This window comes from Pseudophryne corroboree (genome assembly GCF_028390025.1).
Source record: "Pseudophryne corroboree isolate aPseCor3 chromosome 3 unlocalized genomic scaffold, aPseCor3.hap2 SUPER_3_unloc_47, whole genome shotgun sequence".
NCBI lineage: Eukaryota > Metazoa > Chordata > Amphibia > Anura > Myobatrachidae > Pseudophryne > Pseudophryne corroboree.
In genome coordinates this window covers 695,248-711,190 of record NW_026967538.1, presented here as the reverse complement: position 1 = coordinate 711,190, position 15,943 = coordinate 695,248, and the positions used below count along the sequence as shown (strand labels likewise).

Here is a 15,943-nt window from a genome sequence, read left to right as displayed (position 1 = left end):
GACATAGGCTGTGCAGTAATATAACATCGCCTGTGCATACATCTAGGTAACACTGAGAGATCATGTGGGATTACTAGAGGTGACATGGGCTGTGCAGTAATATAACATCGCCTGTGCATACATTTACGTAACACTGAGAGACCATGTGGGATTACTAGAGGTGACATGGACTGTGCAGTAATATAACATCGCCTGTGCATACATTTAGGTAACACTGGGAGACCATGTGGGATTACTAGAGGTGACATGGGCTGTGCAGTAATATAACATCGCCTGTGCATACATTTAGATAACACAGAGATCATGTGGGATTACTAGAGGTGACATGGGCTGTGCAGAAATATAACATCACCTGTGCATACATTTAGGTAACACTGAGATATCATGTGGGATTACTAGAGGTGACATGGGCTGTGAAGTAATATAACATCGCCTGTGCATACATTTAGATAACACAGAGATCATTTGGGATTACTAGAGGTGAAATGGGCTGTGCAGTAATATAACATCGGCTGTGCATACATGAAGGTAACACTGAGAGATCATGTGGGATTACTAGAGGTGACATGGGCTGTGCAGTAATATAACATCGCCTGTGCATACATTTAGGTAACACTGAGAGATCATGTGGGATTACTAGAGGTGACATGGGCTGTGCAGTAATATAACATCGCCTGTGCATACATTTAGGTAACACTGAGAGACCATGTGGGATTACTAGTGGTGACATGGACTGTGCAGTAATATAACATCGCCTGTGCATACATTTAGGTAACACTGAGAGATCATGTGGGATTACTAGAGGTGACATGGGCTGTGCAGTAATATAACATCGCCTATGCATACATTTAGATAACACAGAGATCATGTGGGATTACTAGAGGTGATATGGGCTGTGCAGTAATATAACATCGCCTGTGCTTACATTTAGATAACACAGAGATCATGTGGGATTACTAGAGGTGATATGGGCTGTGCAGTAATATAACATCGCATGTGCATACATTTAGGCAACACTAAGATCATGTGGGATTACTAGAGGTGACAGGGGCTGTGCTGTAATATAACATCGCCTGTGCATACATTTAGGTAACACTGAGAGATCATGTGGGATTACTAGAGGTGACATGGGCTGTGCAGTAATATAACATCGCCTGTGCATACATTTAGGTAACACTGAGAGACCATGTGGGATTACTAGAGGTGACATGGACTGTGCAGTAATATAACATCGCCTGTGCATACATTTAGGTAACACTGAGAGATCATGTGGGATTACTAGAGGTGACATGGGCTGTGCAGTAATATAACATCGCCTGTGCATACATTTAGATAACATAGAGATCATGTGGGATTACTAGAGGTGATATGGGCTGTGCAGTAATATAACATCGCCTGTGCATACATTTAGATAACACAGAGATCATGTGGGATTACTAGAGGTGACATGGGCTGTGCAGTAATATAACATCGCCTGTGCATACATTTAGATAACACAGAGATCATGTGGGATTACTAGAGGTGAAATGGGCTGTGCAGTAATATAACATCGCCTGTGCATACATTTAGGTAACACTGAGATCATGTGGGATTACTAGAGGTGACATGGGCTGTGCAGTAATATAACATCGCCTGTGCATACATTTAGATAACACTGAGAGATCATGTGGTATTACTAGAGGTGACATGGGCTGTGCAGTAATATAACATCGCCTGTGCATACATTTAGGTAACACTGAGATCATTTGGGATTACTAGAGGTGACTTGGGCTGTGCAGTAATATAACATCGCCTGTGCATACATTTAGGTAACACTGAGAGACCATGTGGGATTACTAGAGGTGACATGGGCTGTGCAGTAATATAACATCGCCTGTGCATACATTTAGATAACACTGAGAGATCATGTGGGATTACTAGAGGCGACATGGGCTGTGCAGTAATATAACATCGCCTGTGCATACATTTAGATAACACTGAGAGATCATGTGGGATTACTAGAGGTGACATGGGCTGTGCAGTAATATAACATCGCCTGTGCATACATTTAGGTAACACTGAGAGATCATGTGGGATTACTAGAGGTGACATGGGCTGTGCAGTAATATAACATCGCCTGTGCATACATTTAGATAACACAGCGATCATGTGGGATTACTAGAGGTGAAATGGGCTGTGCAGTAATATAACATCGCCTGTGCATACATTTAGATAACACTGAGAGATCATGTGGGATTACTAGAGGCGACATGGGCTGTGCAGTAATATAACATCGCCTGTGCATACATTTAGGTAACACTGAGAGATCATGTGGGATTACTACAGGTGACATGGGCTGTGCAGTAATATAACATCGCCTGTGCATACATTTAGGTAACACTGAGAGATCATGTGGGATTACTAGAGGTGACATGGGCTGTGCAGTAATATAACATCGCCTCTGCATACATTTAGGTAACACTGAGAGACCATGTGGGATTACTAGAGGTGACATGGACTGTGCAGTAATATAACATCGCCTGTGCATACATTTAGGTAACACTGAGATCATGTGGGATTACTAGAGGTGACATATGCTGTGTAGTAATATAACATCGCCTGTGCATACATTTAGATAACACAGAGATCATGCGGGATTACTAGAGGTGACATGAGCTGTGCAGTAATATAACATCGCCTGTGCATACATTTAGGTAACACTGAGAGATCATTTGGGATTACTAGAGGTGACATGGGCTGTGCAGTAATATAACATCGCCTGTGCATACATTTAGATAACACAGAGATCATGTGGGATTACTAGAGGTGATATGGGATGTGCAGTAATATAACATGGCCTGTGCATACATTTAGATAACACAGAGATCATGTGGGATTACTAGAGGTGACATGGGCTGTGCAGTAATATAACATCGCCTGTGCATACATTTAGGTAACACTGAGATCATGTGGGATTACTAGAGGTGACATATGCTGTGTAGTAATATAACATCGCCTGTGCATACATTTAGGTAACACTGAGAGATCATGTGGGATTACAAGAGGCGACATGGGCTGTGCAGTAATATAACATCGCCTGTGCATACATTTAGGTAACACTGAGAGATCATGTGGTATTACTAGAGGTGACATAGGCTGTGCAGTAATATAACATCGCCTGTGCATACATCTAGGTAACACTGAGAGATCATGTGGGATTACTAGAGGTGACATGGGCTGTGCAGTAATATAACATCGCCTGTGCATACATTTACGTAACACTGAGAGACCATGTGGGATTACTAGAGGTGACATGGACTGTGCAGTAATATAACATCGCCTGTGCATACATTTAGGTAACACTGGGAGACCATGTGGGATTACTAGAGGTGACATGGGCTGTGCAGTAATATAACATCGCCTGTGCATACATTTAGATAACACAGAGATCATGTGGGATTACTAGAGGTGACATGGGCTGTGAAGTAATATAACATCGCCTGTGCATACATTTAGATAACACAGAGATCATTTGGGATTACTAGAGGTGAAATGGGCTGTGCAGTAATATAACATCGGCTGTGCATACATGAAGGTAACACTGAGAGATCATGTGGGATTACTAGAGGTGACATGGGCTGTGCAGTAATATAACATCGCCTGTGCATACATTTAGGTAACACTGAGAGATCATGTGGGATTACTAGAGGTGACATGGGCTGTGCAGTAATATAACATCGCCTGTGCATACATTTAGGTAACACTGAGAGACCATGTGGGATTACTAGTGGTGACATGGACTGTGCAGTAATATAACATCGCCTGTGCATACATTTAGGTAACACTGAGAGATCATGTGGGATTACTAGAGGTGACATGGGCTGTGCAGTAATATAACATCGCCTGTGCATACATTTAGATAACACAGAGATCATGTGGGATTACTAGAGGTGATATGGGCTGTGCAGTAATATAACATCGCCTGTGCTTACATTTAGATAACACAGAGATCATGTGGGATTACTAGAGGTGATATGGGCTGTGCAGTAATATAACATCGCATGTGCATACATTTAGGCAACACTAAGATCATGTGGGATTACTAGAGGTGACAGGGGCTGTGCAGTAATATAACATCGCCTGTGCATACATTTAGGTAACACTGAGAGATCATGTGGGATTACTAGAGGTGACATGGGCTGTGCAGTAATATAACATCGCCTGTGCATACATTTAGGTAACACTGAGAGACCATGTGGGATTACTAGAGGTGACATGGACTGTGCAGTAATATAACATCGCCTGTGCATACATTTAGGTAACACTGAGAGATCATGTGGGATTACTAGAGGTGACATGGGCTGTGCAGTAATATAACATCGCCTGTGCATACATTTAGATAACACAGAGATCATGTGGGATTACTAGAGGTGACATGGGCTGTGCAGTAATATAACATCGCCTGTGCATACATTTAGATAACACAGAGATCATGTGGGATTACTAGAGGTGAAATGGGCTGTGCAGTAATATAACATCGCCTGTGCATACATTTAGGTAACACTGAGATCATGTGGGATTACTAGAGGTGACATGGGCTGTGCAGTAATATAACATCGCCTGTGCATACATTTAGATAACACTGAGAGATCATGTGGTATTACTAGAGGTGACATGGGCTGTGCAGTAATATAACATCGCCTGTGCATACATTTAGGTAACACTGAGATCATTTGGGATTACTAGAGGTGACTTGGGCTGTGCAGTAATATAACATCGCCTGTGCATACATTTAGGTAACACTGAGAGACCATGTGGGATTACTAGAGGTGACATGGGCTGTGCAGTAATATAGCATCGCCTGTGCATACATTTAGATAACACTGAGAGATCATGTGGGATTACTAGAGGCGACATGGGCTGTGCAGTAATATAACATCGCCTGTGCATACATTTAGATAACACTGAGAGATCATGTGGGATTACTAGAGGTGACATGGGCTGTGCAGTAATATAACATCGCCTGTGCATACATTTAGGTAACACTGAGAGATCATGTGGGATTACTAGAGGTGACATGGGCTGTGCAGTAATATAACATCGCCTGTGCATACATTTACGTAACACTGAGAGACCATGTGGGATTACTAGAGGTGACATGGACTGTGCAGTAATATAACATCGCCTGTGCATACATTTAGGTAACACTGGGAGACCATGTGGGATTACTAGAGCTGACATGGGCTGTGCAGTAATATAACATCGCCTGTGCATACATTTAGATAACACAGAGATCATGTGGGATTACTAGAGGTGACATGGGCTGTGCAGTAATATAACATCGCCTGTGCATACATTTAGGTAACACTGAGATATCATGTGGGATTACTAGAGGTGACATGGGCTGTGAAGTAATATAACATCGCCTGTGCATACATTTAGATAACACAGAGATCATTTGGGATTACTAGAGGTGAAATGGGCTGTGCAGTAATATAACATCGGCTGTGCATACATGAAGGTAACACTGAGAGATCATGTGGGATTACTAGAGGTGACATGGGCTGTGCAGTAATATAACATCGCCTGTGCATACATTTAGGTAACACTGAGAGATCATGTGGGATTACTAGAGGTGACATGGGCTGTGCAGTAATATAACATCGCCTGTGCATACATTTAGGTAACACTGAGAGACCATGTGGGATTACTAGTGGTGACATGGACTGTGCAGTAATATAACATCGCCTGTGCATACATTTAGATAACACAGAGATCATGCGGGATTACTAGAGGTGACATGAGCTGTGCAGTAATATAACATCGCCTGTGCATACATTTAGGTAACACTGAGAGATCATTTGGGATTACTAGAGGTGACATGGGCTGTGCAGTAATATAACATCGCCTGTGCATACATTTAGATAACACAGAGATCATGTGGGATTACTAGAGGTGATATGGGATGTGCAGTAATATAACATGGCCTGTGCATACATTTAGATAACACAGAGATCATGTGGGATTACTAGAGGTGACATGGGCTGTGCAGTAATATAACATCGCCTGTGCATACATTTAGGTAACACTGAGATCATGTGGGATTACTAGAGGTGACATATGCTGTGTAGTAATATAACATCGCCTGTGCATACATTTAGGTAACACTGAGAGATCATGTGGGATTACAAGAGGCGACATGGGCTGTGCAGTAATATAACATCGCCTGTGCATACATTTAGGTAACACTGAGAGATCATGTGGTATTACTAGAGGTGACATAGGCTGTGCAGTAATATAACATCGCCTGTGCATACATCTAGGTAACACTGAGAGATCATGTGGGATTACTAGAGGTGACATGGGCTGTGCAGTAATATAACATCGCCTGTGCATACATTTACGTAACACTGAGAGACCATGTGGGATTACTAGAGGTGACATGGACTGTGCAGTAATATAACATCGCCTGTGCATACATTTAGGTAACACTGGGAGACCATGTGGGATTACTAGAGGTGACATGGGCTGTGCAGTAATATAACATCGCCTGTGCATACATTTAGATAACACAGAGATCATGTGGGATTACTAGAGGTGACATGGGCTGTGCAGAAATATAACATCACCTGTGCATACATTTAGGTAACACTGAGATATCATGTGGGATTACTAGAGGTGACATGGGCTGTGAAGTAATATAACATCGCCTGTGCATACGTTTAGATAACACAGAGATCATTTGGGATTACTAGAGGTGAAATGGGCTGTGCAGTAATATAACATCGCCTGTGCATACATTTAGGTAACACTGAGAGATCATGTGGGATTACTAGAGGTGACATGGGCTGTGCAGTAATATAACATCGCCTGTGCATACATTTAGGTAACACTGAGAGACCATGTGGGATTACTAGTGGTGACATGGACTGTGCAGTAATATAACATCGCCTGTGCATACATTTAGGTAACACTGAGAGATCATGTGGGATTACTAGAGGTGACATGGGCTGTGCAGTAATATAACATCGCCTATGCATACATTTAGATAACACAGAGATCATGTGGGATTACTAGAGGTGATATGGGCTGTGCAGTAATATAACATCGCCTGTGCTTACATTTAGATAACACAGAGATCATGTGGGATTACTAGAGGTGATATGGGCTGTGCAGTAATATAACATCGCATGTGCATACATTTAGGCAACACTAAGATCATGTGGGATTACTAGAGGTGACAGGGGCTGTGCAGTAATATAACATCGCCTGTGCATACATTTAGGTAACACTGAGAGATCATGTGGGATTACTAGAGGTGACATGGGCTGTGCAGTAATATAACATCGCCTGTGCATACATTTAGGTAACACTGAGAGACCATGTGGGATTACTAGAGGTGACATGGACTGTGCAGTAATATAACATCGCCTGTGCATACATTTAGGTAACACTGAGAGATCATGTGGGATTACTAGAGGTGACATGGGCTGTGCAGTAATATAACATCGCCTGTGCATACATTTAGATAACATAGAGATCATGTGGGATTACTAGAGGTGATATGGGCTGTGCAGTAATATAACATCGCCTGTGCATACATTTAGATAACACAGAGATCATGTGGGATTACTAGAGGTGACATGGGCTGTGCAGTAATATAACATCGCCTGTGCATACATTTAGATAACACAGAGATCATGTGGGATTACTAGAGGTGAAATGGGCTGTGCAGTAATATAACATCGCCTGTGCATACATTTAGGTAACACTGAGATCATGTGGGATTACTAGAGGTGACATGGGCTGTGCAGCAATATAACATCGCCTGTGCATACATTTAGATAACACTGAGAGATCATGTGGTATTACTAGAGGTGACATGGGCTGTGCAGTAATATAACATCGCCTGTGCATACATTTAGGTAACACTGAGATCATTTGGGATTACTAGAGGTGACTTGGGCTGTGCAGTAATATAACATCGCCTGTGCATACATTTAGGTAACACTGAGAGACCATGTGGGATTACTAGAGGTGACATGGGCTGTGCAGTAATATAACATCGCCTGTGCATACATTTAGATAACACTGAGAGATCATGTGGGATTACTAGAGGCGACATGGGCTGTGCAGTAATATAACATCGCCTGTGCATACATTTAGATAACACTGAGAGATCATGTGGGATTACTAGAGGTGACATGGGCTGTGCAGTAATATAACATCGCCTGTGCATACATTTAGGTAACACTGAGAGATCATGTGGGATTACTAGAGGTGACATGGGCTGTGCAGTAATATAACATCGCCTGTGCATACATTTACGTAACACTGAGAGACCATGTGGGATTACTAGAGGTGACATGGACTGTGCAGTAATATAACATCGCCTGTGCATACATTTAGGTAACACTGGGAGACCATGTGGGATTACTAGAGCTGACATGGGCTGTGCAGTAATATAACATCGCCTGTGCATACATTTAGATAACACAGAGATCATGTGGGATTACTAGAGGTGACATGGGCTGTGCAGTAATATAACATCGCCTGTGCATACATTTAGGTAACACTGAGATATCATGTGGGATTACTAGAGGTGACATGGGCTGTGAAGTAATATAACATCGCCTGTGCATACATTTAGATAACACAGAGATCATTTGGGATTACTAGAGGTGAAATGGGCTGTGCAGTAATATAACATCGGCTGTGCATACATGAAGGTAACACTGAGAGATCATGTGGGATTACTAGAGGTGACATGGGCTGTGCAGTAATATAACATCGCCTGTGCATACATTTAGGTAACACTGAGAGATCATGTGGGATTACTAGAGGTGACATGGGCTGTGCAGTAATATAACATCGCCTGTGCATACATTTAGGTAACACTGAGAGACCATGTGGGATTACTAGTGGTGACATGGACTGTGCAGTAATATAACATCGCCTGTGCATACATTTAGGTAACACTGAGATCATGTGGGATTACTAGAGGTGACATATGCTGTGTAGTAATATAACATCGCCTGTGCATACATTTAGATAACACAGAGATCATGCGGGATTACTAGAGGTGACATGAGCTGTGCAGTAATATAACATCGCCTGTGCATACATTTAGGTAACACTGAGAGATCATTTGGGATTACTAGAGGTGACATGGGCTGTGCAGTAATATAACATCGCCTGTGCATACATTTAGATAACACAGAGATCATGTGGGATTACTAGAGGTGATATGGGATGTGCAGTAATATAACATGGCCTGTGCATACATTTAGATAACACAGAGATCATGTGGGATTACTAGAGGTGACATGGGCTGTGCAGTAATATAACATCGCCTGTGCATACATTTAGGTAACACTGAGATCATGTGGGATTACTAGAGGTGACATATGCTGTGTAGTAATATAACATCGCCTGTGCATACATTTAGGTAACACTGAGAGATCATGTGGGATTACAAGAGGCGACATGGGCTGTGCAGTAATATAACATCGCCTGTGCATACATTTAGGTAACACTGAGAGATCATGTGGTATTACTAGAGGTGACATAGGCTGTGCAGTAATATAACATCGCCTGTGCATACATCTAGGTAACACTGAGAGATCATGTGGGATTACTAGAGGTGACATGGGCTGTGCAGTAATATAACATCGCCTGTGCATACATTTACGTAACACTGAGAGACCATGTGGGATTACTAGAGGTGACATGGACTGTGCAGTAATATAACATCGCCTGTGCATACATTTAGGTAACACTGGGAGACCATGTGGGATTACTAGAGGTGACATGGGCTGTGCAGTAATATAACATCGCCTGTGCATACATTTAGATAACACAGAGATCATGTGGGATTACTAGAGGTGACATGGGCTGTGCAGAAATATAACATCACCTGTGCATACATTTAGGTAACACTGAGATATCATGTGGGATTACTAGAGGTGACATGGGCTGTGAAGTAATATAACATCGCCTGTGCATACATTTAGATAACACAGAGATCATTTGGGATTACTAGAGGTGAAATGGGCTGTGCAGTAATATAACATCGGCTGTGCATACATGAAGGTAACACTGAGAGATCATGTGGGATTACTAGAGGTGACATGGGCTGTGCAGTAATATAACATCGCCTGTGCATACATTTAGGTAACACTGAGAGATCATGTGGGATTACTAGAGGTGACATGGGCTGTGCAGTAATATAACATCGCCTGTGCATACATTTAGGTAACACTGAGAGACCATGTGGGATTACTAGTGGTGACATGGACTGTGCAGTAATATAACATCGCCTGTGCATACATTTAGGTAACACTGAGAGATCATGTGGGATTACTAGAGGTGACATGGGCTGTGCAGTAATATAACATCGCCTGTGCATACATTTAGATAACACAGAGATCATGTGGGATTACTAGAGGTGATATGGGCTGTGCAGTAATATAACATCGCCTATGCTTACATTTAGATAACACAGAGATCATGTGGGATTACTAGAGGTGATATGGGCTGTGCAGTAATATAACATCGCATGTGCATACATTTAGGCAACACTAAGATCATGTGGGATTACTAGAGGTGACAGGGGCTGTGCAGTAATATAACATCGCCTGTGCATACATTTAGGTAACACTGAGAGATCATGTGGGATTACTAGAGGTGACATGGGCTGTGCAGTAATATAACATCGCCTGTGCATACATTTAGGTAACACTGAGAGACCATGTGGGATTACTAGAGGTGACATGGACTGTGCAGTAATATAACATCGCCTGTGCATACATTTAGGTAACACTGAGAGATCATGTGGGATTACTAGAGGTGACATGGGCTGTGCAGTAATATAACATCGCCTGTGCATACATTTAGATAACATAGAGATCATGTGGGATTACTAGAGGTGATATGGGCTGTGCAGTAATATAACATCGCCTGTGCATACATTTAGATAACACAGAGATCATGTGGGATTACTAGAGGTGACATGGGCTGTGCAGTAATATAACATCGCCTGTGCATACATTTAGATAACACAGAGATCATGTGGGATTACTAGAGGTGAAATGGGCTGTGCAGTAATATAACATCGCCTGTGCATACATTTAGGTAACACTGAGATCATGTGGGATTACTAGAGGTGACATGGGCTGTGCAGTAATATAACATCGCCTGTGCATACATTTAGATAACACTGAGAGATCATGTGGTATTACTAGAGGTGACATGGGCTGGCTGTGCAGTAATATAACATCGCCTGTGCATACATTTAGGTAACACTGAGATCATTTGGGATTACTAGAGGTGACTTGGGCTGTGCAGTAATATAACATCGCCTGTGCATACATTTAGGTAACACTGAGAGACCATGTGGGATTACTAGAGGTGACATGGGCTGTGCAGTAATATAACATCGCCTGTGCATACATTTAGATAACACTGAGAGATCATGTGGGATTACTAGAGGCGACATGGGCTGTGCAGTAATATAACATCGCCTGTGCATACATTTAGATAACACTGAGAGATCATGTGGGATTACTAGAGGTGACATGGGCTGTGCAGTAATATAACATCGCCTGTGCATACATTTAGGTAACACTGAGAGATCATGTGGGATTACTAGAGGTGACATGGGCTGTGCAGTAATATAACATCGCCTGTGCATACATTTACGTAACACTGAGAGACCATGTGGGATTACTAGAGGTGACATGGACTGTGCAGTAATATAACATCGCCTGTGCATACATTTAGGTAACACTGGGAGACCATGTGGGATTACTAGAGGTGACATGGGCTGTGCAGTAATATAACATCGCCTGTGCATACATTTAGATAACACAGAGATCATGTGGGATTACTAGAGGTGACATGGGCTGTGCAGTAATATAACATCGCCTGTGCATACATTTAGGTAACACTGAGATATCATGTGGGATTACTAGAGGTGACATGGGCTGTGAAGTAATATAACATCGCCTGTGCATACATTTAGATAACACAGAGATCATTTGGGATTACTAGAGGTGAAATGGGCTGTGCAGTAATATAACATCGGCTGTGCATACATGAAGGTAACACTGAGAGATCATGTGGGATTACTAGAGGTGACATGGGCTGTGCAGTAATATAACATCGCCTGTGCATACATTTAGGTAACACTGAGAGATCATGTGGGATTACTAGAGGTGACATGGGCTGTGCAGTAATATAACATCGCCTGTGCATACATTTAGGTAACACTGAGAGACCATGTGGGATTACTAGTGGTGACATGGACTGTGCAGTAATATAACATCGCCTGTGCATACATTTAGGTAACACTGAGAGATCATGTGGGATTACTAGAGGTGACATGGGCTGTGCAGTAATATAACATCGCCTGTGCATACATTTAGATAACACAGAGATCATGTGGGATTACTAGAGGTGATATGGGCTGTGCAGTAATATAACATCGCCTGTGCTTACATTTAGATAACACAGAGATCATGTGGGATTACTAGAGGTGATATGGGCTGTGCAGTAATATAACATCGCCTGTGCATACATTTAGGCAACACTAAAATCATGTGGGATTACTAGAGGTGACAGGGGCTGTGCAGTAATATAACATCGCCTGTGCATACATTTAGGTAACACTGAGAGATCATGTGGGATTACTAGAGGTGACATGGGCTGTGCAGTAATATAACATCGCCTGTGCATACATTTAGGTAACACTGAGAGACCATGTGGGATTACTAGAGGTGACATGGACTGTGCAGTAATATAACATCGCCTGTGCATACATTTAGTTAACACTGAGAGATCATGTGGGATTACTAGAGGCGACATGGGCTGTGTAGTAATATAACATCGCCTGTGCATACATTTAGGTAACACTGAGAGATCATGTGGGATTACTACAGGTGACATGGGCTGTGCAGTAATATAACATCGCCTCTGCATACATTTAGGTAACACTGAGAGACCATGTGGGATTACTAGAGGTGATATGGGCTGTGCAGTAATATAACATCGCCTGTGCATACATTTAGTTAACACAGAGATCATGTGGGATTACTAGAGGTGACATGGGCTGTGCAGTAATATAACATCGCCTGTGCATACATTTAGATAACACAGCGATCATGTGGGATTACTAGAGGTGAAATGGGCTGTGCAGTAATATAACATCGCCTGTGCATACATTTAGATAACACTGAGAGATCATGTGGGATTACTAGAGGCGACATGGGCTGTGTAGTAATATAACATCGCCTGTGCATACATTTAGGTAACACTGAGAAATCATGTGGGATTACTACAGGTGACATGGGCTGTGCAGTAATATAACATCGCCTGTGCATACATTTAGGTAACACTGAGAGATCATGTGGGATTACTAGAGGTGACATGGGCTGTGCAGTAATATAACATCGCCTCTGCATACATTTAGGTAACACTGAGAGACCATGTGGGATTACTAGAGGTGACATGGACTGTGCAGTAATATAACATCACCTGTGCATACATTTAGGTAACACTGAGATCATGTGGGATTACTAGAGGTGACATATGCTGTGTAGTAATATAACATCGCCTGTGCATACATTTAGATAACACAGAGATCATGCGGGATTACTAGAGGTGACATGAGCTGTGCAGTAATATAACATCGCCTGTGCATACATTTAGGTAACACTGAGAGATCATTTGGGATTACTAGAGATGACATGGGCTGTGCAGTAATATAACATCGCCTGTGCATACATTTAGATAACACAGAGATCATGTGGGATTACTAGAGGTGATATGGGATGTGCAGTAATATAACATGGCCTGTGCATACATTTAGATAACACAGAGATCATGTGGGATTACTAGAGGTGACATGGGCTGTGCAGTAATATAACATCGCCTGTGCATACATTTAGGTAACACTGAGATCATGTGGGATTACTAGAGGTGACATATGCTGTGTAGTAATATAACATCGCCTGTGCATACATTTAGGTAACACTGAGAGATCATGTGGGATTACAAGAGGCGACATGGGCTGTGCAGTAATATAACATCGCCTGTGCATACATTTAGGTAACACTGAGAGATCATGTGGTATTACTAGAGGTGACATAGGCTGTGCAGTAATATAACATCGCCTGTGCATACATCTAGGTAACACTGAGAGATCATGTGGGATTACTAGAGGTGACATGGGCTGTGCAGTAATATAACATCGCCTGTGCATACATTTACGTAACACTGAGAGACCATGTGGGATTACTAGAGGTGACATGGACTGTGCAGTAATATAACATCGCCTGTGCATACATTTAGGTAACACTGGGAGACCATGTGGGATTACTAGAGGTGACATGGGCTGTGCAGTAATATAACATCGCCTGTGCATACATTTAGATAACACAGAGATCATGTGGGATTACTAGAGGTGACATGGGCTGTGCAGAAATATAACATCACCTGTGCATACATTTAGGTAACACTGAGATATCATGTGGGATTACTAGAGGTGACATGGGCTGTGAAGTAATATAACATCGCCTGTGCATACATTTAGATAACACAGAGATTATTTGGGATTACTAGAGGTGAAATGGGCTGTGCAGTAATATAACATCGGCTGTGCATACATGAAGGTAACACTGAGAGATCATGTGGGATTACTAGAGGTGACATGGGCTGTGCAGTAATATAACATCGCCTGTGCATACATTTAGGTAACACTGAGAGATCATGTGGGATTACTAGAGGTGACATGGGCTGTGCAGTAATATAACATCGCCTGTGCATACATTTAGGTAACACTGAGAGACCATGTGGGATTACTAGTGGTGACATGGACTGTGCAGTAATATAACATCGCCTGTGCATACATTTAGGTAACACTGAGAGATCATGTGGGATTACTAGAGGTGACATGGGCTGTGCAGTAATATAACATCGCCTGTGCATACATTTAGATAACACAGAGATCATGTGGGATTACTAGAGGTGATATGGGCTGTGCAGTAATATAACATCGCCTGTGCTTACATTTAGATAACACAGAGATCATGTGGGATTACTAGAGGTGATATGGGCTGTGCAGTAATATAACATCGCCTGTGCATACATTTAGGCAACACTAAGATCATGTGGGATTACTAGAGGTGACAGGGGCTGTGCAGTAATATAACATCGCCTGTGCATACATTTAGGTAACACTGAGAGATCATGTGGGATTACTAGAGGTGACATGGGCTGTGCAGTAATATAACATCGCCTGTGCATACATTTAGGTAACACTGAGAGACCATGTGGGATTACTAGAGGTGACATGGACTGTGCAGTAATATAACATCGCCTGTGCATACATTTAGGTAACACTGAGAGATCATGTGGGATTACTAGAGGTGACATGGGCTGTGCAGTAATATAACATCGCCTGTGCATACATTTAGATAACATAGAGATCATGTGGGATTACTAGAGGTGATATGGGCTGTGCAGTAATATAACATCGCCTGTGCATACATTTAGATAACACAGAGATCATGTGGGATTACTAGAGGTGACATGGGCTGTGCAGTAATATAACATCGCCTGTGCATACATTTAGATAACACAGAGATCATGTGGGATTACTAGAGGTGAAATGGGCTGTGCAGTAATATAACATCGCCTGTGCATACATTTAGGTAACACTGAGATCATGTGGGATTACTAGAGGTGACATGGGCTGTGCAGTAATATAACATCGCCTGTGCATACATTTAGATAACACTGAGAGATCATGTGGTATTACTAGAGGTGACATGGGCTGTGCAGTAATATAACATCGCCTGTGCATACATTTAGGTAACACTGAGATCATTTGGGATTACTAGAGGTGACTTGGGCTGTGCAGTAATATAACATCGCCTGTGCATACATTTAGGTAACACTGAGAGAC

General features: G+C 42.2%; 1 protein-coding gene across 1 annotated transcript in view; it reads right to left on the bottom strand.

The window, feature by feature from the left end:
- Window positions 1–15,943, bottom strand: part of LOC134984295 (gastrula zinc finger protein XlCGF17.1-like) — a 172,174-nt gene that overhangs the window by 65,974 nt on the left and 90,257 nt on the right. The gene's annotated exons all lie outside the window — the stretch shown is intronic.